We start from the raw sequence: 23826 nt of genomic DNA, 5'->3' as shown, positions 1-23826 counted from the left end.
TCGATCTCTCTTAATCTCTCTTAAAACACTCTCAATCTCTCTTATTTTTCATAATGGCTTCTTCTAATTATGGTGGTGATATTCCCATTGATGTCTAATTCAACATTGAAGAAGGGCAATTTCTTAATATTTTTCAAACGCAGGAAGCGCAAACTACAGAAAGAGTTGCTGAGGAAACTGCAAATCCGAGCCCCGGTGGACGTACTAGAGGTCGTGGACGTAATGGTGGTGGGCGTTCAGGAGAGGCAAGTGGAAGTGCTAGTGCAAGTGTTGTAAGTTCTAAGAAGAAATGCAAGCGCACCTCAACAGTTTGGGAGCACTTCAACACATTCGAGGAGGTCGACAATAACGGTAACATTAAATACATAGCTCTATGTAAATATTGTGGTGATAAATTACAATGTAACATTATTCACGGCACTACACACTTGAGAAGACAATTTGAAAAGTGTCTTCAAAAGCAAGGAGGTGGACCCGATCTCCGCCAAACACAATTATCGTTTGACTGCCAAACCGGTGGTCTAACCACTTGGAAATACGATCCGCAAGTCGATCGTATGGAAATGACAAGATTAGTAGCCACATTAGATCAACCACTTAGTTTTACCGAACAAAGGAATTGGCAGCGTTACATTAAAATTGTACATAATCCTAATGCACAATTTTTTTCAAGAACTACTCTTAGGAGAGATGCATTAAAATTATATAAACAAGAAAAAGAAGCATTAATCAACCTTTTACACTCTACTAGTGGTTGTATTGCGTTAACAGCAGATATTTGATCCGCCGTTGCCAACAAAGATATTTAGCTGTAACCGGACATTATTATAAATGTTTTGATTTAGATAAGAGAATATTAGGTTTTAAATGTGTTATAGGATCACATACCGCCAATTTAATATATAACACAATTTTATCTGTCATTGATGAATATAGTTTAAGGGATAGAGTAATGGTCATAACATTAGATAATGCTACAGTAAATACTAAAGCAATAGAACTTTTTAAAGTTGATTTAAGTTTATTCGGTAATAATGATATATTTTACCAACGTTGTACATGTCATATAATTAATTTAATAGTAAAATCCGGTTTAAAATCAATGTCAAGTCATATTAAAAGAATTTGAGATAACATTGCTTGGATTCAAGGTAGTAATCAAAGAATACAAGATTAATTTAGGTTTCTACAAGCATGTAATCAAAATCTTAGAGCATTAGCCTTAGATATGCCCATAAGATAGAACTCTACTTATATAATGCTTGAACAATGCATCCTCAATAAAGATGTTATAACAAACTATGTTAGTGTAAAATTAGGATCATGATTTATAGATGAAACTGATTGGCAAATTGCCAAACTCTTGTTTAACTTTTTAGGTAGATTTCACGAAGTTACTTTAAAGCTTAGTGGAACTTATTACCCAACGACACCATTAACGTTAAGAAGACTTTTAAGAATGTCTATTTTATTTAGTGAATTTAGGACACACGAGGTTTTAGGAGTTCTTATCGCTTCTATAAAAAGAAGTTTAAAAAATATTGGTCTAAATTACCAATGTTGTATGGTTTCGGTGTTATTTTCGACCCTAGATTAAAATTAAATGGTTTAGAAAGTGGATTAGATAACTTATGTGACTTTTTTGCTATCGACACTACTGACCAATTTTCTATTATAAAGGAAAAAATATTTTCTCTCTATAGCTCTTATGAAACTAGGTTTAGAAACACACCTTGTCTAGAACAACCGCAACAACGAGACGACAATCCGCATTCATTCTTGAATGTTTTCGGATTGTCTAAGAAGAAGAAGAAGACAATGACGACGGCTCAAGGTTTAAGAACTTTTAAGAATGACTATATTATTTAGTGAATTTAGGACACACGAGGTTTTAAGAGTTCATATCGCTTCTATGGAAAAGAAGTTAAAAAGATATTGGTCTAAATTACCAATGTTGTATGGTTTCGGTGTTATTTTCGACCCTAGATTAAAATTAAATGGTTTAGAAAGTGGATTAGATAACTTATGTGACTTTTTAGCTATCGACACTACTGACCAATTTCCTATTATAAAGGAAAAAATATTTTCTCTCTATAGCTCTTATGAAAGTAGGTTTAGAAACACACCTTGTGTAGAACAACCGCAACAACGAGACGACAATCCGCATTCATTCTTGAATGTTTTCGCATTGTCTAAGAAGAAGAAGAAGACAACGATGACGACTCAAGGTTTAAGAACTCTTAAGAATGTCTATTTTATTTAGTGAATTTAAGACACACGAGGTTTTAAGAGTTCCTATCGCTTCCATGGAAAAGAAGTTAAAAAAATATTGGTCTAAATTACCAATGTTGTATGGTTTCGGTGTTATTTTCGACCCTAGATTAAAATTAAATGGTTTAAAAAGTGGATTAGATAACTTATGTGACTTTTTAGCTATCGACACTACTGACCAATTTCCTATTATAAAGGAAAAAATATTTTCTCTCTATAGCTCTTATGAAAGTAGGTTTAGAAACACACATTGTGTAGAACAACCGCAACAACGAGACGACAATCCGCATTCATTCTTGAATGTTTTTGCATTGTCTAAGAAGAAGAAGAAGAAGACAATGACGACGACTCAAGGTTTAAGAACTTTTAAGAATGACTATTTTATTTAGTGAATTTAAGACACATGAGGTTTTAAGAGTTCCTATCGCTTCTATGGAAAAGAAGTTAAAAAAATATTGGTCTAAATTACCAATATTGTTTGGTTTCGGTGTTATTTTCGACCCTAGATTAAAATTAAATGGTTTAGAAAGTGGATTAGATAACTTATGTGACATTTTAGCTATCGACACTACTGACCAATTTCCTATTATAAAGGAAAAAATATTTTCTCTCTATAGCTCTTATGAAAGTAGGTTTAGAAACACACCTTGTGTAGAACAACCGCAACAACGATACGACAATCCACATTCATTCTTGAATGTTTTCAGATTGTCTAAGAAGAAGAAGAAGACAATGACGACGACTCAAGGTCTAGAAGAATCTGGGAGTGGATCTTCATTAAGAGGTGGTAGCAACAGCGGCGGCTTCAACGAGTTAATGGCGTACCTAAGTGAGGACTTAGTTGTAGATAATAATGAAATGTTTGATTTGGTTCAGTGGTGGAGGGCACGAGCATTAACTATGCTGATCCTAACTCGACTGGCAACAGATATTTTTTTGATCCCAGTCTCCACTATTACAGCCGAACAAGCATTTAGTACAACCGGCTGAATACTTGAAGAACGGAGAAACGCATTGCAACCGGATATTGTTGAAGCTTTGATGTGCATCAAGGATTAGGATCATTCCGACCAACGTTTACACGATACAATTTCACCAGCATGCCAAGAATGGATCGACGAATTTAATAGATTAATTTTTAATTTTCAAGACGATCCTTCTGCTTCAAATTAAATTCTATTATTGTAATTTGTAAATATTTATTTACTTTGTATAGTGTTATTATAATCTTGTATATAGACTTTATAAGGTCGTCAAATTTGTAATTCGTCCTACAATGATTGCACTCTTTTTTCCTTACCAAGTTTTTATCCCAATTAGGTTTTTCTTGGTAAGGTTTTTAACGAGACAAGCATGAATTATAAATTTAAAAATTAATAAATAAATAATTTTTTTATATAGTTCGTGTATTCATTTCAAATTTTAAATTGTAATATATATATAATAATAATAATATAACGGGCAGCCAAAGGCTGCCTGAATCCCGTCCAAGTAGAAAATTCAGGTCGGGTCGGGGAGCCCAAAAATTCAGCCAGATCGAGCTCGGTCATCGGGTAAAAATTCAGAATTTTCTGTGGTCGCGGTTGGCCCGTCTAAAGTTTCAGCACTAGTAAGGGTCATAACATAAACCTAAATAAAATAACCCTAATAACCTAACCCTAAAAGCTCTCCAATGGGGCTCATTCATTTTAGGCATCTGTGCGTTGACGAACAATGTCTCGTCCAAAAGGGGTCTGTCATCTTGTTTTTGCGGCTGCATAAGCCTTATAAAGCCTCTTTAATTTACATTCAGAGGAGCAAGGAGCAAGCAAAAGTGAGCTAGGTGGCAACGAAAGACAGGCTGAGCGCGCACACCATGGGATCAGCTGGCCTGACTCAAATTAGCTTTAGGGCCTAAAGCCTCGGTCCAACCCGGCCTAAAAGTTAGGGCCAGACATGGGCAGGTTCGGCCAAATAATAACAGGCCTCAGGCTGGGCCAAAAATGGTTGTGGTGGAGAAATATAAACCACCATAAACTTGTATTTATGGTAGAGTTGTCAAATGGGCTGGGCCGTCCATGAATGACCCGACCTAGCCCATAACAGTGCCGGGTTCAACACGGTCCGGTACGGTACTTACGGGCCATGCCGGCCCGGCAAGTTTGAGGGGCCAAGGCTAGGCCGTGGCTTCTCAGTCTAAGGCCCAGGCTCGGCCCTAGCCCTTCTCAGCCCAAGTCCAGTTCGACCCAAGCCCAGTTCGGCCCGCGAAACGGCCCTTATTCGGCTCGGCCCAGGCACATGTTTGTCCCGCGAGACGGCCCACGAAATCCCTCCCAGCCCGTGAGGATTGTGACTGTTGGGCCCGCGAAGGGCCCAACGGGCAAAATCTGAAAATCAACCCCAAAACCCCTATAAATACCCCTTAATCCCACCCTAAGTCCCATATAACAATTCACTCTCAACTTCTCATCTCACTCTCATTTTATCTCTCATCTTGTCTCTTTGATTTTGATTATAAGCTTTTCTCTTGTGATTACTCAAATTCTTGCTCTTTCATTTACAAAGTTCAATCAATTTTCAAAAAATGGCCACATCAAACTTCCTTGATTTCACTGCTCTTTCTAAGCTTGATGATGAGCCATTTTTCGGGGATGAAATGATGGCTCATAATCCCACCCCCACCGAACAGGAAGCTGCTCCGGTTGATAATGCTTCAATGTACAATGAGGAAGTTGGAGAATACATCACCGAAAAAGGACCGTGAACTGCTCCAGCATGGCAGCATTTCACAAAGGAGCCCCGACCAAATCCAAAAACAGGTGAAATGAAAATTCGTGCGATATGAAATATTGTTAAAAACATTTTTTTAATAAAAAGGGTGGGATACTGGTCATCTAGATAAACATTGGAAAGCATGTCTACCATTGCACCAAGGTGGGAATGTGGACTCCCGCCAATAAACATTATCACTCACATGAAAAGGGTTGTAAAATTACATACGATGCACAACGTGCTCGTGAGGCACTAAATAAATTTTTAGCTAGTGAGGAATTACCTCTTTCTTTTACAGATGATGCGGCGTTCGAAGAATTCGTACAGACGGCCTTCTGCCAACAATTTAAATGGGTAAGTAGCAACACAACTCGTTCTGATTGCATGAAAGTGTTTTATGCAATGAGATAATCTCTAGTTTATAATTTTAGGTCATTTAATCTCTACTATATATTGTACTTCTGATCTATGGAAATGGTGCAATCAAACTGGATATTTATGTGTCACGATGCATTATGTTGATGATGAATGGGTTTTACAAAAGAAAATAATGAGTTTTTATTTGTGTCCATTTCCTCATAACGCAAATGCTATTTTTGGAACAATAATGAATTTTTTTGGGTTTTATGGGATAGAAGATATAGTTTTAACTATTACTTTTGATAATGCGTCAGCAAACACAACTGCAATTAACATGTTTAAACGTAATTTGAAACCAGCATTTGGTGGCGAAATTTTTCATCAACAGTGTGTGTGCCACACAATAAATTTAGTATTACAAGCAGGAATTGAACATATTTCCTCTAATCTAACAAATATTAGAGAATCTTTATCCTTCATATCTAGTTCTGGAGCTCGACTCCAAAAATTTTGACAATATTGCAGGAGTAGCCAGATGAGCCCAAGAAAGTTTCTAGCTGATGTGAGACATAGGTGGAAACTCCTCCTACTTAATGTTGAAGGCAACACTCTCGTATCAACAACTAATCACAATGTATGTAAATAGTAAGAATGATCAAATTTTAATTTCGATACAGATTGGAGTATTGTGAGTGCTTTTTTAAATTTTTAGAAGTTTTCTACAATGCTACTGAATTACTTTTCAGAGTTTATTATCCTACCGCACATTTAGCTTTACATCAACTATTTAATATTTCAGAAACATTTTCTTATTATAGGGATACTGAACTTTTTAGAAATATAGTTAAGCTAATGGAAGCTAAATTTAAAAGTTATTTGTCCGGTTGTCCTATGTTATATGGATTAGCAACTATTTTAGATCCTAGATGCGGAGTAGATGGGACTGAATTTTTAATGATTGCTACAACAAAAAATTTAGGTATTGATATGCTATTAACTATTACTGATGCTAGGAAGATATTAGAAAAATTATTTGGTTTGTATAAAGTAAAATACATAACAAGTCAAAAAGAACATGGAACATCGGTGTCATCAAGCAGTTCGGGGCCTAAAGGCTCATCGTTGAGCTTACTGAAGAAGAAAGAGAAAACGTGAGGATCGTCATCAACACAAGCGTCTACCGAACTAGTAAAATATTTTGAATCAAATTTTGTAATGGATGACGACAAACTGGACATCTTACAGTGGTGTAAGAGCAAGATCGATCGTTTTCCAACACTGTCCGTAATAGCCCGTGACATTCTGACAACTCCAGTGCCAACAGTTGCATCGGAGCAAGCATTTAGTGCAAGCAACTAAATTCTTGATGAAAAGAGAAGCAGAATGTATCCGGATATCTTGGAGGGGTTAATGTGCGTTAAAGACTGAGAAGATGCTAGAAGGCGAAAACAACAATATACGGATAATTCAATTCAAGAATATTTTTATAACTTAGACATAATAGAATCATCAGGAAGCACTTAGCTTTTGTAATTTACTTATCCTAGAATATTGCACTATTTTTTCCTTCACTGAGGCAGTGATTTATTTGGCAAGGTTTTTAACGAGGCAGTGATTTATGTGTACTTATTCGCATTATCTCAATTCAATAAAATCACATCTGTTAAGGGCATATGAATTTTTTTTATTAAATATATTTTTAAAAAAAATAAAAAGTTGAGGGCTGGCCCGTGAAGGGCCTGGGCCCGGCCCTGGCCCTTATGGACTAGGACCGAGGGCCAGTACTGGGCCTGAGGGCTTTTCCTTAGGCCCGCCCTGGCACGACCCTGCACTGTGCAGGGCACCTCTAATTTCTAGACCACATGGCCTTCATCCTTACTAACTACACTAATTTCCTAACTCTCTCTTTATTGATCAACTGAAAAATTATAAATCAGAATATAAATACTCATTACAACTAGTAATTAGTGCAACTAACTGCGATTATTATGTTGGCCAAGGGTAAATTAATATTGAATTTTGATGATAACAAACACGTTAATTATCACTAATCAATTTATCTTGAGTTCTGAATTAGGATTTTGGTTAACTCAAGAATAAGAAAAAGAAGAAATAATGATGGTGCAAGCATATGAAAATTTGAAAGATAAGTTAAGAAGCTTCAATTTTAAAGATGGCATATCATCAAGACATTACTTTATTAGTCTATTATAAATTTAGTCTTGTATTGATTTTGATCTCATTTTATCTATTGTTAATTATTGGTTTGGCTCTTACACACACTCACAAAATAATTTTTGAAATTGATTTATAATTCTACTCAAATTGTTTGAAAATCATTTTTGCAAAAATTTAAATTGATTAAAATCAAATTTGGTTTGTGAGGAGCGGATGTGAGTTGTAACCGGTAGACTGGTTACAGGGGCATATAAACTTCACCGGTCAACTGGTGGAGTTTAGTAGATTCAAAATTTGGCTCACAAGTTCCCTTGGTACTGCTCAAATGGTCAAAAATCTGACGTTAGACAGTGAGCCCAAACATACAAATTGCCTTGTTTTTTCCTATTTAAGACCCTTCTGAGGTCCAAAATAGGTAAGAAATGCTATAGAGAGCTTCTACATTTCCTTAAAATCCAAAGTTTCTCAAAAAATGATTACAAAATCAATATTCTCTTTAGATTCTTCCTTGATTTACACACACTTTTTTGAACCTACCTTGGATTTGTTTAGAAAGAGTGACATCATTTTCTCCTAGTTCCTTTCTTGCGTTTTACTCGTCTAAGAGTGTGAATTTGAGTACCTCACTTGTTAAATATTCTTGTAATTTTCATTAAAATCTCTCATCAAGCTTTTGATTTATTGGGTTTGGTTGGTTCGTCGATCTCTGGTGAAAATTGAAGATTTGTAAGAGGGCTTGGCGAAGCCTCGGGTACAAAGACTCACTGTATTTGTAAGTAAGAGTGATCGTGCTGAAACGTCGATCGATAATAAAGAAGGTCGAGTGGTGGAATAACACGGCAACAATAAATGCATGCAATTTTTGTGAACCACTATAAAATCATCTTGCAAACTTCTCTCCCTCCCCCTATTTAATTTATTGAAATTTAAGTTTAATTGGTGAACTTAATTGTTGATTATTCTATAGTGATTGAAATATTTGTTTTTCTTGATTAAATTGCGTGGTTGTTAAATTGCCTACCAAATGTTCAATTAAATTTCCGTGCAGTGACTATTTTCATTAATTAGTGATATTTGTGTTAATTCTCCAATAACTGTATTATTTTTGAAAGATCTTTCAATTCAGCCCTCTTGAATAGCCGTTCTTTGGATAACATGTTAGACCACTAACATTAGAACACATGTATTTTTGTAATAAGAAACAAAAGAATATTATTAATAACAATGAAAGAAAAGGTACATAACAAAATAACAAACATAAAAAAAATTAAGGATAAAATCATTTTAATACTTTGTGTTATAGTTAACTATACTTATGGTGTTTTATATTTTTGATAATATTAAAATGATACCTTATCATTTCAAAAACCTTTTTTTAGTACCTTAAACTAAGACCGGTAATTTCAGACACGGCACGATGAAACGGCACGAAAACGACACGAGATAAATGAGTTTGGACCGCATGATTATTAATTAGGTCGTTAACGGGCTGACATGAATAACATGAAAATAAATAAGCTGGATTCATGTCAGCCTGTTTAACACAGTTAACCTGTTTGGTTATACGGGCCGACATGGCCCGGCCAGTTTATTAAGCAAGTTTATATATATATTTAATATTTTTTAGAGTAAACCCTTCCTTTGGTCCTTCCTCTCACCCTACTTCTCTTTTTCTCATTCTCTCACCCGCCGTTATCTCTTTTCCAAAGTGCTCCTCCGCCGTTATCTTAAGTCTTAACTATATAAGTTATCTATTATGTTTAGAAAACAACAAATCGATTCGTGAAGCCGTGGATGAAATTACTGAAGTTGTTTTTACATTGGATATTAATGAGCCCACTTCTCGGTCATCTCAAAATTCTCACAACCTCAATACCTTAAATGCAATGGAAGGTAACATGAATTTCCTTGTGGCATGCCCGTGCTATAAATTTCCTTTCATTAATAAAATGTTTTCTTTCTCTATGAATAGGTTAAAGCAACTGGAAACTAATTTTGATTTTTGGAGCGTCGTTTGGCATTCAACCTCAAAGAAGACATTTTCCTATATTATTTTATGTTTTATGCACTTAAACATTTAAATGTTTGGTTATATTTTCAAACTTCTTTGGATGTTTGGTAATTAGTTATGTTTTGAAACACACACACACACATATATATATATATATATATCTATATGATAATCTAGTAGTATCATATATATATATATATATATGTTTGATATTTGAATATTTTTATGTGTGTTGGTTATTATAGAGAATTGAAGGATTTATGTTTTTCTTATTATATGCTCGCATGATTTTAACTATAAGTGATATTAAGTAGTCAATTAATATTAGTTTTGAATACAATATAAAATTTCACTATTTTTGTTAATTGGATCATAAACGGGTCATAAGCGTGTTTTTTTTATGTTGACTCGTCACGACCCGTTTAGTAATCGTGTTCGCGTGTTGTGTCGTGTTAACCGTGTTATTAGCGGTTCATGTTCGTGTTTGGGTTTCTGACACGTTTATTAATCGTGTCGTGTTCGTGTTTATTATAATCGTGTCGTGCCGTAATCGTGTCGGCCCGAACACAACACGTAAACACGAATTGTCAGCCCTACCTTAAACTGAGTTTTTGAGATGTAAAATGCATTATATGCCCTTCTCATTAATTGAATAAAAACTAATAATTTTAAATTTAATATATGAAAATTTTAAAATGTGTTTATAAAGAAAAGAAATCAATCATGTTGCAAACCAAATTCACAATGCAAGATTCCCCTTCTACCACAAAACCAAATTCATCCTAATACAAACCAAATCCATTCTCCTTCCACGACAAAGCATATTCAAGTTGCTAACTAAACATTTCTAAACCAAACTTTAAGAATATTGCAGTTCAAATCTGTTTACAACATTTTGCGGGGAAGCAACTGGAGAATGGAAGGACTTTGGTTGATTACAACATTCAGAAGGAATCCATAGTCGGATGTTTCACTGTTCGTCGCCGGTTGTTTCTCATTGCTGTTAGCCCGTGTCGCTCATTGTCAGATTGTGCTGTCAAAGATAATGTGCCCTTAAGGTTCATCAGATCTTAGAACGTTTGATTTGGACTACACAAATCGCCTTTGATTGGGCTTTTTAGGGATTTTGCGCCATGAGTTTGGGGACGCCGCCAGCCTTTCTGTTTGTTCTTCCTTTTTACCTCCACGTTATCCTAGGTGGGACCGAGTAGGGTTGGGAGATTTAGGCCTAATTTATTTCACCGATTCGAGTTTTGTTACAGTAAAAAGCTCTTCGAATCAGTCACATCTAACTTTTTTACTATTTTATTATAGTAAAAAGCTCTCACATAAAGTCACATCTCAACTCGAATTAAAAACTCACATCAGCGAACTGAACGAGCCCTTAAAATTTTTGGGTGCGTTTGAAACTCATTCTAAAATAATGTTATAGTCTGTATGAAAATGGAAAAGAAATCGTTTACAATCTCAAGCAGGAATTATTTCTGAAAATGCGTTTGGTAGTTTTATTATGAGATTGTTTTCAATATAAAAAAAAAACAAAAATGTTGTTTGGTAATTCATTTATATTGATCGTAAAACTTTTCCTATAAATCCTTTCTTTGTTCCCCATGAGAATCTTATGGTGATATATTCCTAACTTCAACTTCTTTCCCTGTCCAGTAAACGTTCTTTCACCAAAAAAAAAAAAAAAAAAAAAAAAACTGCGAACTCTTCCTCTTTTCTCCTTCAATGGATTTCTTCAAGTTCATTTTCGCCGATGAACCCTTGGAGCCCTCCGACTCCGATGAGCCCCAAAACGATGACACTCCTGCTCCCGAGTTACCGCCGGATTCGAATTCGAGTACAGCTTGGAGCTTCGGCGGTCTGATCAAGACCTTGGCGACAAAATTTGAGCCGGTTATCCAGACCTATCGCAAGGATCTCGAGGAGTTCGGCTCCGGCTTGAGGATGGAGACAACGGTGATCCGCGATGCCGCCTCACGCGCCGTGAGGGACCTCCCGGCGTCGCTCGAGGTCGTTGCCACAATCGTCGCTCTAATCGGTCGGCCAAGCGATCAATGACATCGGAAAATCCGTCTGGAAATCGACGGCCTAGATCATTTCTCAAGGTAGGGATTCACTTTTGGCCGCTGCCGACGAAGACTCCGACGCTTTTGGCTGGTCGAGACAACTTGTTCCGAACAGTGTTGATCACGAGAACTTTTGGTTCATATTTGGTGAGGTACGAGGAAATAGTGAAGAGAAAATGAAAATGGAAAATGCAAAATGAGTAAAATTCATTTTCAGAAGCTGTGCGATTTTGTGAGAAAGGCCAAAAACATTTTCAGTTTTGTTTTTGGTTGAAGATTGCTCTAAACGCAATTTTCAGATCATTTCTATTTTTTGCTCCTTAAAAAACGTGAAAAGCGTTTTCAGAATTGGTTCCAAATAGGCAGTTGGTTTTGCCTTCAAATTACCTAACTTAGGATTTCTACCCTTTTAAAATGGACTACCCATTTTAACATTCAGGAGATTCTCTAGTACACATAGTGTACTGGTAGGTTAGGTTTTTCTAACTATTAAATATGCGTACTTTTTAACTTTTTAACGTGATTTTATATAAATGTGACGGACAAAAAACTTAGCACACCCGTATGTTGGCGTACCGAAGAAAGTCCCTTAACATTTATCTGATATTTTAAATGCGATTTAAAGGACTAAAATACCCTTATTCGAATCTAAACCCTAATTCTCCTGTTATTTCTCTCAGTCTCATTTCTCTCTCTCCCCTTTCTCTCAGCCTCGTTTCTCTCTCCCCCCTTTCTCTCTCTTCACTCCGCCACCGATGAAGACTCCGACACTTTTGGCTGGTCGAGACCACTTGTTCCGAAAAGTGTTGATCACGAGAACTTCTGGTTTAGATTTGGTGAGGTACGAGAAAATAGTGAGGAGAAAATGAAAATAGAAAATGCAAAACGAGTAAAATTCGTTTTCAGAAGCTGTACGATTTTGTGAGAAAGGCCAAAAACATTTTCAACTTTGGTTTTGGTTGAAGATTGCTCTAAACGCAATTTTCAGATCATTTCCATTTTTTGCTCCTTAAAAAACGTGAAAAAAGTTTTCAGAATTGGTTCCAAACATGTAATTTGTTTTGCCTTCAAATCACCTAACTTAGGATTTCTACCATTTTAAAATGGACTACCCCTTTTAACATTTAGGTGATTCTTTAATACACTTAGTGTATCGGTAAATTAAGTTTTTTTAATTATTAAATCTGCATGATTTTTAATTTTTTTATGTGATTTATCTCACATTTTAAATGGGATGTAAACGACTAAAATACCCTGAATCGGGTCTAAACCCTAATTCCCCCTTCTTTCTCTCAGCCTCCCTTCTCTCTCCTCTCTCTCTCTCTCTCTTCACTCCGCCGCACGCCCCTCACTCTCATCTCTTCGCGCGTTCTCTCTCTCTCTCTCTCTACGCTCGTCTTTCTTCGGTTTCTCCTCTCTCTCTTACACTCTCTAACATTATGTTTGGTATGAATGAAAAGTGGAAGGAAAGAAAATGTTGGAGGGATTTTAGGATAGAAATTGATAAATTAACTTGTTTGGTAGAAAGGAAATTGGGAAGGAAAAGAAAATTGAAAGGAAATTTATGTTCAAGTTACATGAATTTTTTGAGTTAATTTGATGTTGAATACTGTATTATTTATACTTTTATTAGAAAAGAATATTAATAAAAAATATTTAGACAAAAAAGTAATTACACCAATAATAATTTTTCCATCTCTTTAGTTTCACTTCTAATACTAAACAATGGAATGTAGATTCATTTTCTTTCCTTCCTATCATACCAAACAAGTCAAGAGAAAATCAAAATCTTTTCTATCCTTCTAATTTTCTATGCATTATAGTTTTCCTTTCCCTCTTATTTTCTTTCCTTCTTACCAAACAGAGCATAAGTCTCTCTCTTCTCTCGCACGACTCCTCTCTCTCCGCCAATCTCTCTCTTCCCAGCCCCCTCTCTCTTTTTCTCCGTCACTTTCTCTCCTCTCCGTCCAAGTTCCGGGAGATCTGAATTGCAGAGTCGATCTCTCTCGGCCGCCGCCGAGACGGAGCTTGCTCGGACTAGCGGCGCTCTCTCTCCATGCCTCTGCGATGGTCCACCGGATCTGCGACGAACCCGCGACATTCTCTCTCTTTTCACGGCAACGAGACGAATTTGCACCGGGTCCGACAAGATCTCCGCCGATGACTCGATCTCAGTAACATCCGGTGGCTCGGATCGCTGCGGAGAAGATCTAGAGATCGTCGCCAAGATCTCCACAATCGTCAACAATCTTCTCCAAGCCGGTAAGCTTTTCAGTTCGCCATTGTTGTTTTCTTTGGTTGCTCTGAAATGCAGCTTCTTTCGAGAGTATTTGATGAGTTTTCGTGAGGATTTCGGTTTCGCCATTGAATTTTTCAATGGTGCTTTGTTAAAATATAAATTATTCTTATTCTTATTATGATGATTATGATTTTTTAATTCGAGGAATTTTGAAGCATCTTAGAGCGTGACATTCGACTTATCTTTTCTCAACTAGGGGTTCGCAGAATTCTAATATTGTATGGTTTTTTCTTATCTTTTACGCCTTTTTTTCCCTTCCATTCTTGTTTTTGCATACGAATTTTGTTTGTTCTTAGATAAGCTTATGTAGTTTGTTTAATTTTTTGTTTTTTTTTCAAGGAATTTACTCTTTAATTTCGGGCTAGCATGGTTCTGAGTTCTGAATTTTGGACAACAGCTATAGCATTATACTTTCCTTTATGTTCTTCACGTTTCATCTTTTTTTTTTTTAATATATATATATATATATATATATATATATATATATATTTTTTATATATATATATATTAGCAGTTTGTTTTAAATCACTGCTCTGAAGTTTTTAGTCCCCTTTTTCTTAGAGGTTTGGGGGAATATTAAATTATTGTGGATATTATAATTTGAAAGTGAATGGTAGATGGGAATTCCCCTGCCAATTTATATGAATAGTTGGGAATTACACATCCCAACTATTCATATAAACTGGTTCAATTTATTATAATATCGCATAAAATAATGTGAACCTGAACTTATATATGTTTTGTTACTCTATCACCCTGACGTGAACAAGCAACCTGGAGCTACTGTGAAGTTTAAAGATATTAGTGCTGCATATGAGGTATACTTTAAGGAGTTAATGCAATCCATTTGCTCACTTCGCCTTTATTTTTTTTTTTTTGACCTTTTTCATATTTATGATATTGTCTTTTAATTCTGAAGTACAACACTGTCAGGTGCTATCAGACGATAAAAAGCGAGCTTTGTATGATCAATATGGTGAAGCTGGAGTTAAGAACAGAGTAGGAGGAGGCTCAAGTGCCTATACGGTATTGCATGTTCTTGTTGGATTGGGGAATTTTAGTTGCTTTCTCTCTGACATACATTTTTAGCATATCTTCATACCAGAAATTGTGTGCCTGAATTATATAGGAATTAGAATGAGATGCAGTATTTTTCCTTTTTTTTTTTTATGTTATGTTTTGTTTTGTTTTGCTTGGCAGGTGATGAAATATATTTTACGTTAACTACTGCATTAAATGCTTTTGCACTTAAGTAAATGGTCTTGCCACATAGTTCTTTATCGTAAACAATTTAGAACTAAGCGATTTTTACCTTAGATACTCGGTATGGGTTTTTCCATGATGTCTTGTTTATGAATTGATAGGTATATTTTGATTTTATGTTTATTAGAAGGATTATTAGTGTTATTGATTGTTCAATATTTCTTGTGTGTTTGAATTTTTCAATTTGATTATTGTTGCTATAAATCTAGTTATACTTATTGAAAAAAACAACATAATGTAGCATATTATGCTTTGTAATTTGGCAGGTTATGGCATAACATGTCAAGTTATGGACATAATCTGATAGTTTATACATCATAAACTGGTAGGTTATGGATCATAATCTCATAAATTGACAGGTTATGGATCATAATCTCATAAATTGACAAACTGGCAGTCTATAACCGATAGACTATCCTGTCATATTGGATCATAACCTATCATAATCTCATAATCTCATAAACTGGCAGTCTATGGATCATAACCTATCATACTATGATGAAGGTCGACGGTCGGCGTAATCTGTCAAGTTATGGATCATAACTTGACAGATTATGGCCGGCGGCCGGTCGGAGACTTGCCGGGGCCAGTGTAACTTGGCAGGTTATGGTTGGCGGCAGGTCAGAGACCTGTCGGCGGTTGGTGTAATTTGTCAGGTTATGAATCAGCCGGCGGGTCTTGCCGGCATATCTTATAATTTACCAATGGGTCATTGAGGGCAATTTTAGAATTTTAAAAATGTTTAATTTAACTATTTTTATTATTTTAATTGTAAAATGGTAGAAATTAAGGAGCTAATATTTGGAATCAAAGAGTTAATCTTTGGGGGTTAGAAATTAGTTGGAGTACTTATTTGAAAGGTATTTATCTTGTTTTCTATCTTTTTCTTTTTAAAGTTGTTATTGAGGTAAATTTTAAACTTGATTCTGGTTTGTGCAGAAAAATCCAGGATAATCTCATTTGGATTTGAATTTAGATTTGCTGCTTTTGGTTTCTTAAATATGTTAAAAATATTTCCAAAAAAAAATAAATGTAAAATTATGGGTTTTAATTTAATTAATTAGAAATGTATAAACATTTTACATCCAAAAATTCGACTCAGATACTAAAAATAGATTTTTTAAAATATTAAGGTATCATTTTAATATTATAAAAAATACCGAATATCATGAACATATTTCGTTATAACAAAAGATGTTAAAATAATTTTATCCCAAAAAACTATCTAGGATCTACACAAAAGCTATTGCTTAGGATCGCACTCTAACAAATTCGAGTAAAATATACATTCAGGCGATGGATAGTGCAATTGCTTTGATTCCTCTCCTAATAAGGTTACCACTATTTTCCTCATCTTAAACAAGCTATCAAAAATATAACAAGCACAAACACATTTTAGCAAGACGGTAGAAGTAAATAAATTGAGGAGGAATAAACATAATTTTAAGTATGATTCTTCATCCACACATAACTTCTTGGGGGAAAAAAGAAAGGCATAAATATGTTCTAAAAAACACAACCTCAAATAGATAGTTGCCAGACTACACTGAAGAGTCTCGTCTGTTTAAGCATTTTTCCTAAGAATTTTTCCTTGCTTTTGAATATAAATAAGCGTGACTGCCCTTGTCAACACCATTCTTTCTTCTCTTGATTGAAACTAGACTCTTGGAACATAAATAAGCATGAGTTGCCCATGGTATCACCATTCCATGGATGGGAAGCTTTCGAAACTTTTGGCTATTAAGGTTATACGACACAAATGTTCCACCATCTCTAGCTTGCATTAGCAACTCATCATCCTTCCAAAATGCCAGAGGATAATGGATGCACACCAGTGGGCCAATTGTAAGATGCTTGGTCCAATAAGTAAAGCCTTCAACACCACCGAAGTTGTCAACCATCACCCACATCTCAGAAGATTTTGAATGCCATAAGTAATCGGTGGAGATAAAAGAGACGACTGAATCATTCCATTAAGCAAGTTTCCACATTTTTGTTCTTGGATCTTGGGCATGTTCTGGCACTTGTATTTGATGAAACTCCTCCTCAGACAAGTCAAATGAAAGAACCATTTTCCTGGACCATTGCCTCCCCAAATTCCACCAGTAATAAGCTCCTTTGTAATACACCCCTTCAACATCAACATCAACACAACAGTTAACATTCAAATTGAACTCAGTTTCCCTCCAAGAGTCAGTACCCAGAATGCTCTAGATACATTTTCCTTAACTGCATGACACAACAGCTTAAAACACTTGTAAGCATTAGCCTTCGAATCGTATCCAAATCCAGCGCCAGCAAAAATGAATAGAGGGAATTCCGGTGAAGCTTGAATTACCCAAGTTTTGGATTGCACAAAACAAATGTCTCTTTTCCATAGGCACGACGATCATATAAGATAATGATGCCATCACAATGAGAACCTACTAAAGTCACTGGAAAATTTGCTCTCTCTGTCTCCGGGACAGGCGGCAAACTAATTTCTTCAACGACACAGGGAACGTCATCGCTGCCACCCTCATTCTTGTCAGAGATGGTAACCATGGACGTTACTCGCTTTTGATCTAACATAAGGTTATGGAAGGCGAATGTTTCTTACGGACATGGAGTTGCTTGTTTATAAATGACTGGCTATTGATCAGAGCGTAAAACAGCTTGCAAACGCATTTACAACTTTTTAGAGACTTGGGAGGCACTCTCAAGAAGATCTCCTCCAATATATCTTCGGGAAGATGGGAAAAACTCTTCATTATTCCTGCAATTTTCAATTAATTATTATCAACCCAACCTCTACAATTTGTAAAATAAATAGCTCCTACTGTGACAACGAGACAGCAATTAAACATCATTGACAATAACTCATGATTAAATTTAAATAAGGGCATTAAATTACATACACCGAGTTCAATTCCATCTTCCCTAGCTAACCCATATAAATGAATACAATAATCTCACAAAAATTGGTAAAACGTTAGATGGAGCATTCAAAAAAAAAAAAAAAAAGAAAGTTTCAATGTTTTATCAGAGAAGAATTTGTGAAATAAAAAGTAGAGGTGTCAATCAAATGGGCCGGGCTGTCCATGGACAACCCGGCCCAGCCCGTAATAGTGCCTGATTCGGCACGGCCCGGTTCGTTACTGTTACGGGCCGTGCCGATACGGCACGTGTAATGGACTAGGGCTGGGCCTCAACTTCTCAGCCCGCGGCTCAAGCACGTGGAGGCCCGCGGTATGGCCCTTATTCGGCCCGGCCCAAGCCCGCGAACGGCCCACAAAGAAGCCCATTTCATTTGGTCCAGTGGGCCTCGCGGGCCCAACGTTCGGCACGTGACGGGCCCGCGAAGGGCCCAACGGAAAAAAACCGAATTTTAACCCAAAAATCCCATATAAATACCCCTTAATTCCACCATAAATCCCACATAACAATTCACTCTCATATTCTCATCTCACTCTTATTCTACCTCTCAACTTGTCTCTTTGATTTTGATTCTAAGCTTTTTTCTCGTGTTCATTCATTTTCTAGCTCTTTCATTTACAAAGTTCAATCAAGTTCTATCAATTTCCGGAAAATGGCCTCACCAAATTTCTCTGATTTCACTGCTCTTCCTGAGCTTGGTGAGGAGACATTTTTTGAGGAAGAAATGATGCCTTCCAACCCCACCCCCACTGAACCAGAAAATGCTCCGGTGGATAATGCTTCAGTATACAACGAAGAAGCTGGAGAACGCAGCAGAGGAAAAAGACCGCGAACTTCTCCGGCATGGCAGCATTTCACCGAAGAGCCTCGACCAAATCCAAAAACAAGTGAGATGGAAATTCGTGCGGTATGTAAATATTATAAAAAGCACTTTTTCTAATAAAAAGGGTGGGGGTACTGGTCATCTGGATAGACATTGGAAAATATGTCTACCGTTGCACCAAGGTGGGAGTGTGGACTCCCGCCAACAAACACTATCACTCACATCACATGGGTTACAAAATTTTACATACGATGCACAACGTGCTCGTGAGGCACTAGCTAAATTTCTAGCTAGTGCCGAATTGTCTCTTTCTTTTGCAGATGATGCCTCCTTCGAAGAATTCATCCAGACAGCCGTTTGCCCACAATTTAAACGGGTAAGTAGAAACACAACTCGTTCTGATAGCATGAAAGTTTTTTATGCAATGAGACAATCTCTTGTTGATAATTTTAGGACTTTTAATGTTATTGTGTCTTGCACTTCTGATCTGTGGGAGGGGTGTAATAAAACTGGATATTTATGTGTTACAACGCACTACGTTGATGACGATTGGGTTTTACAAAAAAAGAATAATTAGTTTTCGTTTATGTCCATATCCTCATAACACAACAGCTATTTTCAGTACAATAATATAAATTTTTGGGTTTTATGAGATAGAAGATAAAGTTTTAACAATTACTTTTGATAATGCGTTAGCTAATACAGCTGCAATTAATCTATTTAAACGTAGTTTGAAACCGGCATTTGGAAGGGAAATTTTTCATCAATGGTGTGCATGTCACATAATTAATTTAGTAGTTCAGGCAGGAATTTAACATATCTCTGCTAATCTTACAAATATTAGAGAATCATTATCCTTCATATCTAGTTCTGGAGTTCGGCTCTAAGAATTCAAACAATATTGCAGGAATAGCCAAATGCGCCCAAGAAAGTTTCCAACTGACGTGAGACATAGGTGGAATTCAACATATTTAATGTTGAGGGCAGCACTCCCGTATTCACAGCTTATCACGACATACGTAAACAGTAAGAATGATCAAATTTTAATTCTCGATCCTGATTGGCAGATTGCTGAGTATTTTTAAAATTTTTAGAAGTTTTTTACAATGCTACTGAATTACTTTCTGGAGTTTATTATCCTGCTGCACATTTAGCTTTACATCAACTATTTAATATTTCAGAAACATTTTCTTATTATAGGGATACACAACTTTTTAGAAATATAGTTAACTTAATGGAAAATAAATTTAAAAGTTATTGGTCAGGTTGTCCTATGTTATATGCATTGGCAACCATTTTAGATCCTAGGTGCGGAGTAGATAGAACTGAATCATTGATTACTGCTACCGCAGAGAATTTAAAAATAGATATGCAACTAAGTATTACTGACGCTAAGAAAATGTTAGAAAAAGTTTTTAGTTTGTATGAAGTAAAATATAGTACAGGTCAAAAAGAACAGGGAACTTCGTCGTCAACTACCAGTCCGGGGCCTAAAGGATCGTCGTGGAGTTTCTTGAAGAAGAAAGAGAAAACGGCAGGATCGTCCTCAACACAAGCGTCTACGGAACTAGTCAAATATTTTGAAGCAAATTTTGTAATCAATGACGACAACCTAGACATCTTACAGTGGTGGAAGAGCAAGACAGATTGTTTTCCAACACTGTCCATAATAGCTCGTGATATTCTGACAACTCCAGTGTCAACGGTAGCATCGGAGCAAGCTTTTAGCGCAAGCAACCGAATTCTTGACGAGAAGAGAAGCAGAATGCATCCAGATATCTTGGAGGGACTAATGTGCGTTAAAGACTGGAAAGATGCCAGAAGACAAAAATAACAATACACAGATGATTCGATGCAAGAATATTTTTCTAACTTAGAAATAACAGAATCTTCTGGAAGCACTTAGGTTTGTAATTTACTATTCCTAGCTACTGCACTCTTTTTTCGTTCGCTAAGGTTTTGTCCCGATCTCTCCACGGGTTTTACTTAGCAAGGTTTTTCACGAGGCAGTCATTTATGTATACTCCTATTACGTCAATTCAATAAAATCACATCTTTTGGGGCATTTGTTATTTTTTTAATTAAATTTTTTTAAAAAAAATACAAGGGCCGGGGCCGGCCCGTGAAGGGCCTGGGCCCAGGCCCGGCCCTGGCCCTTATGGACTAGGGCCAAGGGCTTGGACTGGGCCTGAGTTTTTCTTCTCAGGCCCGGCCCAAGCACGGCCCAGCACTGTGCAGGGCCGTGCCTGGCACGGCCCAAGCCCGTGATGGGCCTGGGGTCAAGCGTGCCGTGCCGGCCCGGCACGGCACGTTTGACAACACTAATAAAAAGTAGTAGAAAGCATGATAAGACCACCATTGTGATCGCAGGCTCTAATCAGAAACTTGAGCGCGGACCAACGTTATTATAAGAAAACCACGAATTATGTTAAGATCGTAACTTTCTTTTGAGAAATCCACAAATTATGTCAAAAATCATAACTTTATTTTGAGAAATCCACAAATTATGTCAAAGATCGTAACTTTATTTTGAGAAAATAAAAAATTATGTCAATATCGAAACTTTATTTTGAGAAATCTACAAATTATGTCAAAGACCGTAACTTTATTTTGAGAAAACCAAAAATTATGTCAATATCGAAACTTTATTTCGAGAAATCCACAAACTTTGTCAAAGATCGTAACTTTATTTCTCATAATATTATAAAACTCAAAGTAAACTTTATTAAATTAATTATAAAATTTAGCAACATACTCATTAATGTCTCATAAAACATTTTTGTTGTTTATAATTGAAAAATATTATAATTAAAAGTATAGTTTCCCTTTTTCTTATTGGTAGTTTCCCCTTTCTTTATAAGTATTAATTATTACTCTTTAAGAGTATGTTCATTTGCATAACTCAAGTCATGGCTTGAGTTGTGTATGTGAGAGAAAGATACTGTAATAAAAAGTTGAATTTGAATTTTTGTGAGAAAAAACACTATAATAATATGACTTGAGTAATCTTGAGTCATGATTCGAGCCCGTTTGGTTCATAGATTAGAACCATGAGATTAGAACCATTTTTGATTTACGTGTGTTTTTTGTGAGAGAAAATACTGTAGTGAACCATAAACCATGATTCGAATCAGAGAGCGAATCCTTCAACCAAACGGGCTGTATAATATATGTATATATAATATATAAAATAAAAGTACATATAATCAGGTGGGGGGTGGGGACGGGGGAGCTTCTCCCACCTCCACCCCATCCCTGACTCAGGGGTTTTTTAACTCCCATACCCGCCCCACCCTTTTATGGTATCCTCATACCCGCCTTATTAGGTGCCCGCTGGTAAGATTCCCCTAGAACTAAAAATGGACAGCTCAAGATGGTACTACTCATTGATACGAATTAATTTTGTATAATAAATTTCCGCAAGCGTACGGTGTCAAGTTTTGAGTATAGGGTGAGTGAGTATCGTCTCCACAGGGATTGGGTTTAGAATATCCGTTAAGTACCGCGATTATTGTAACTTAACTTTATCTAGGCAACCTAATAAGATGATAATTAAGAACAAAAACAAAATAAATATAAAATTAAAAATAAAGTACCTATACACAAATGGTCTAGGGACTTGATTTCGCTTTATTATTCCTATGTTCATCCTATTATGTATCGCTAATTAATTCCATTTAATCCATTAATCAAGGCTCTAATGTCATCTCGCAACCTCTCCCGAGTGCCTCACAAGAAATTGTATTTAAATATCCAAAATAATATCCCTATTCAAAATGAATATTTAAACACAACTTAAGCTTCGCCTTTAGAATTAGAAAATAGGAATATTGATCGCCTCCCGACCTCACAACGACCTAAATCCTAATTTGATTATCTAAGCATTGATCTCCTCCCGGTCTCACAACAACCTAGACTATGCTTTTCAAATCTAGATAAAGAACTCAATCTCTCCCGAGCATCAAATTCACAATCTAAAAATCATCTAACTCGTTGGCCAAATAAATTAGAAACATTAAGCATAGAGAAACATAAATGAATCGAAAATGAAATTAAATTAACAATCAACAAAATATTCAAAACATAGTTCAAATAAAACTACATCAAGTCCTAGATTTAATGTCTAGCTCAACATGGAAAAATAGATGAAAGAAGATAAAACCCAATATCCATTGTAGAGCTTCCCAAGAACCTCCAAGATGAAGGATTTCGGCCTCATTTTGATGTTTTCTTTAGTTTTCCGGGCTTTGGTCTCAAGTGGCATCTCTTTCCTTTTATACTACAACATTTCAGAGGTAGGGATTCAGACGCGCGCTGCAGCCCGTGTGAAAACACGCTATAACGCACATTTTTGAAAGAAGGAGCTCACTGTCGTGGGTTGAGGCGCGCTGCAGCGCCTTTGGACGCGTTGCAGCGCGCGGGGCAGGTGTTTGGGCGCGCTGCAACGGGCGTTTTTGGAACCAGGTGCACTTTTGGGCGCGCTGCAGCGCGCGTTTTTGGAGCTGGGCACGCTTTTGGGTGTGCTGCAGCGCCTTTGGTGCGCTGCAGCCTGCGCTTCCTTTGCTCTCTGGACTTCTTTGCATTCCTTTGCACGCTGTAGCCCAAAAGGGTGCGCTGCACCCCGCTTCTGTTGGGAATGGTGTCCTAGAAGCATGAGATGTAATAGGATATTTATAATTTATTTAATAAAATTGTTTATTCATTATTTTATATGCATATATTTATGAATATTTTATGAATATCAATAAAAATTCCATGATTATTTATGTAACCTTAAACATTGTATATAAGTGTTATATACGAGAGGATAATGTTTAAGGATAATAATCAAAAAGCAATGTTCATAATGAATTTAATTAAAGTTTGGAATCTTTAATTAAAA

General features: G+C 36.2%; 1 long non-coding RNA gene across 1 annotated transcript; it reads left to right on the top strand.

The window, feature by feature from the left end:
* The first annotated feature begins 13555 nt into the window (after positions 1-13555).
* LOC21405743 lies at positions 13556-15104 on the top strand. The gene is made up of 3 exons (XR_002901958.1): positions 13556-13905; positions 14713-14760; positions 14876-15104. It is a non-coding gene; the product is annotated as an uncharacterized LOC21405743 (long non-coding RNA).
* Positions 15105-23826: the final 8722 nt, after the last annotated feature.

The sequence above is a fragment of the Morus notabilis genome, unplaced genomic scaffold, assembly GCF_000414095.1.
Source record: "Morus notabilis unplaced genomic scaffold, ASM41409v2 Scaffold538, whole genome shotgun sequence".
NCBI classification, from domain to species: Eukaryota; Viridiplantae; Streptophyta; class Magnoliopsida; order Rosales; family Moraceae; genus Morus; species Morus notabilis.
This window is presented reverse-complemented; position numbering and strand designations above follow the sequence as displayed.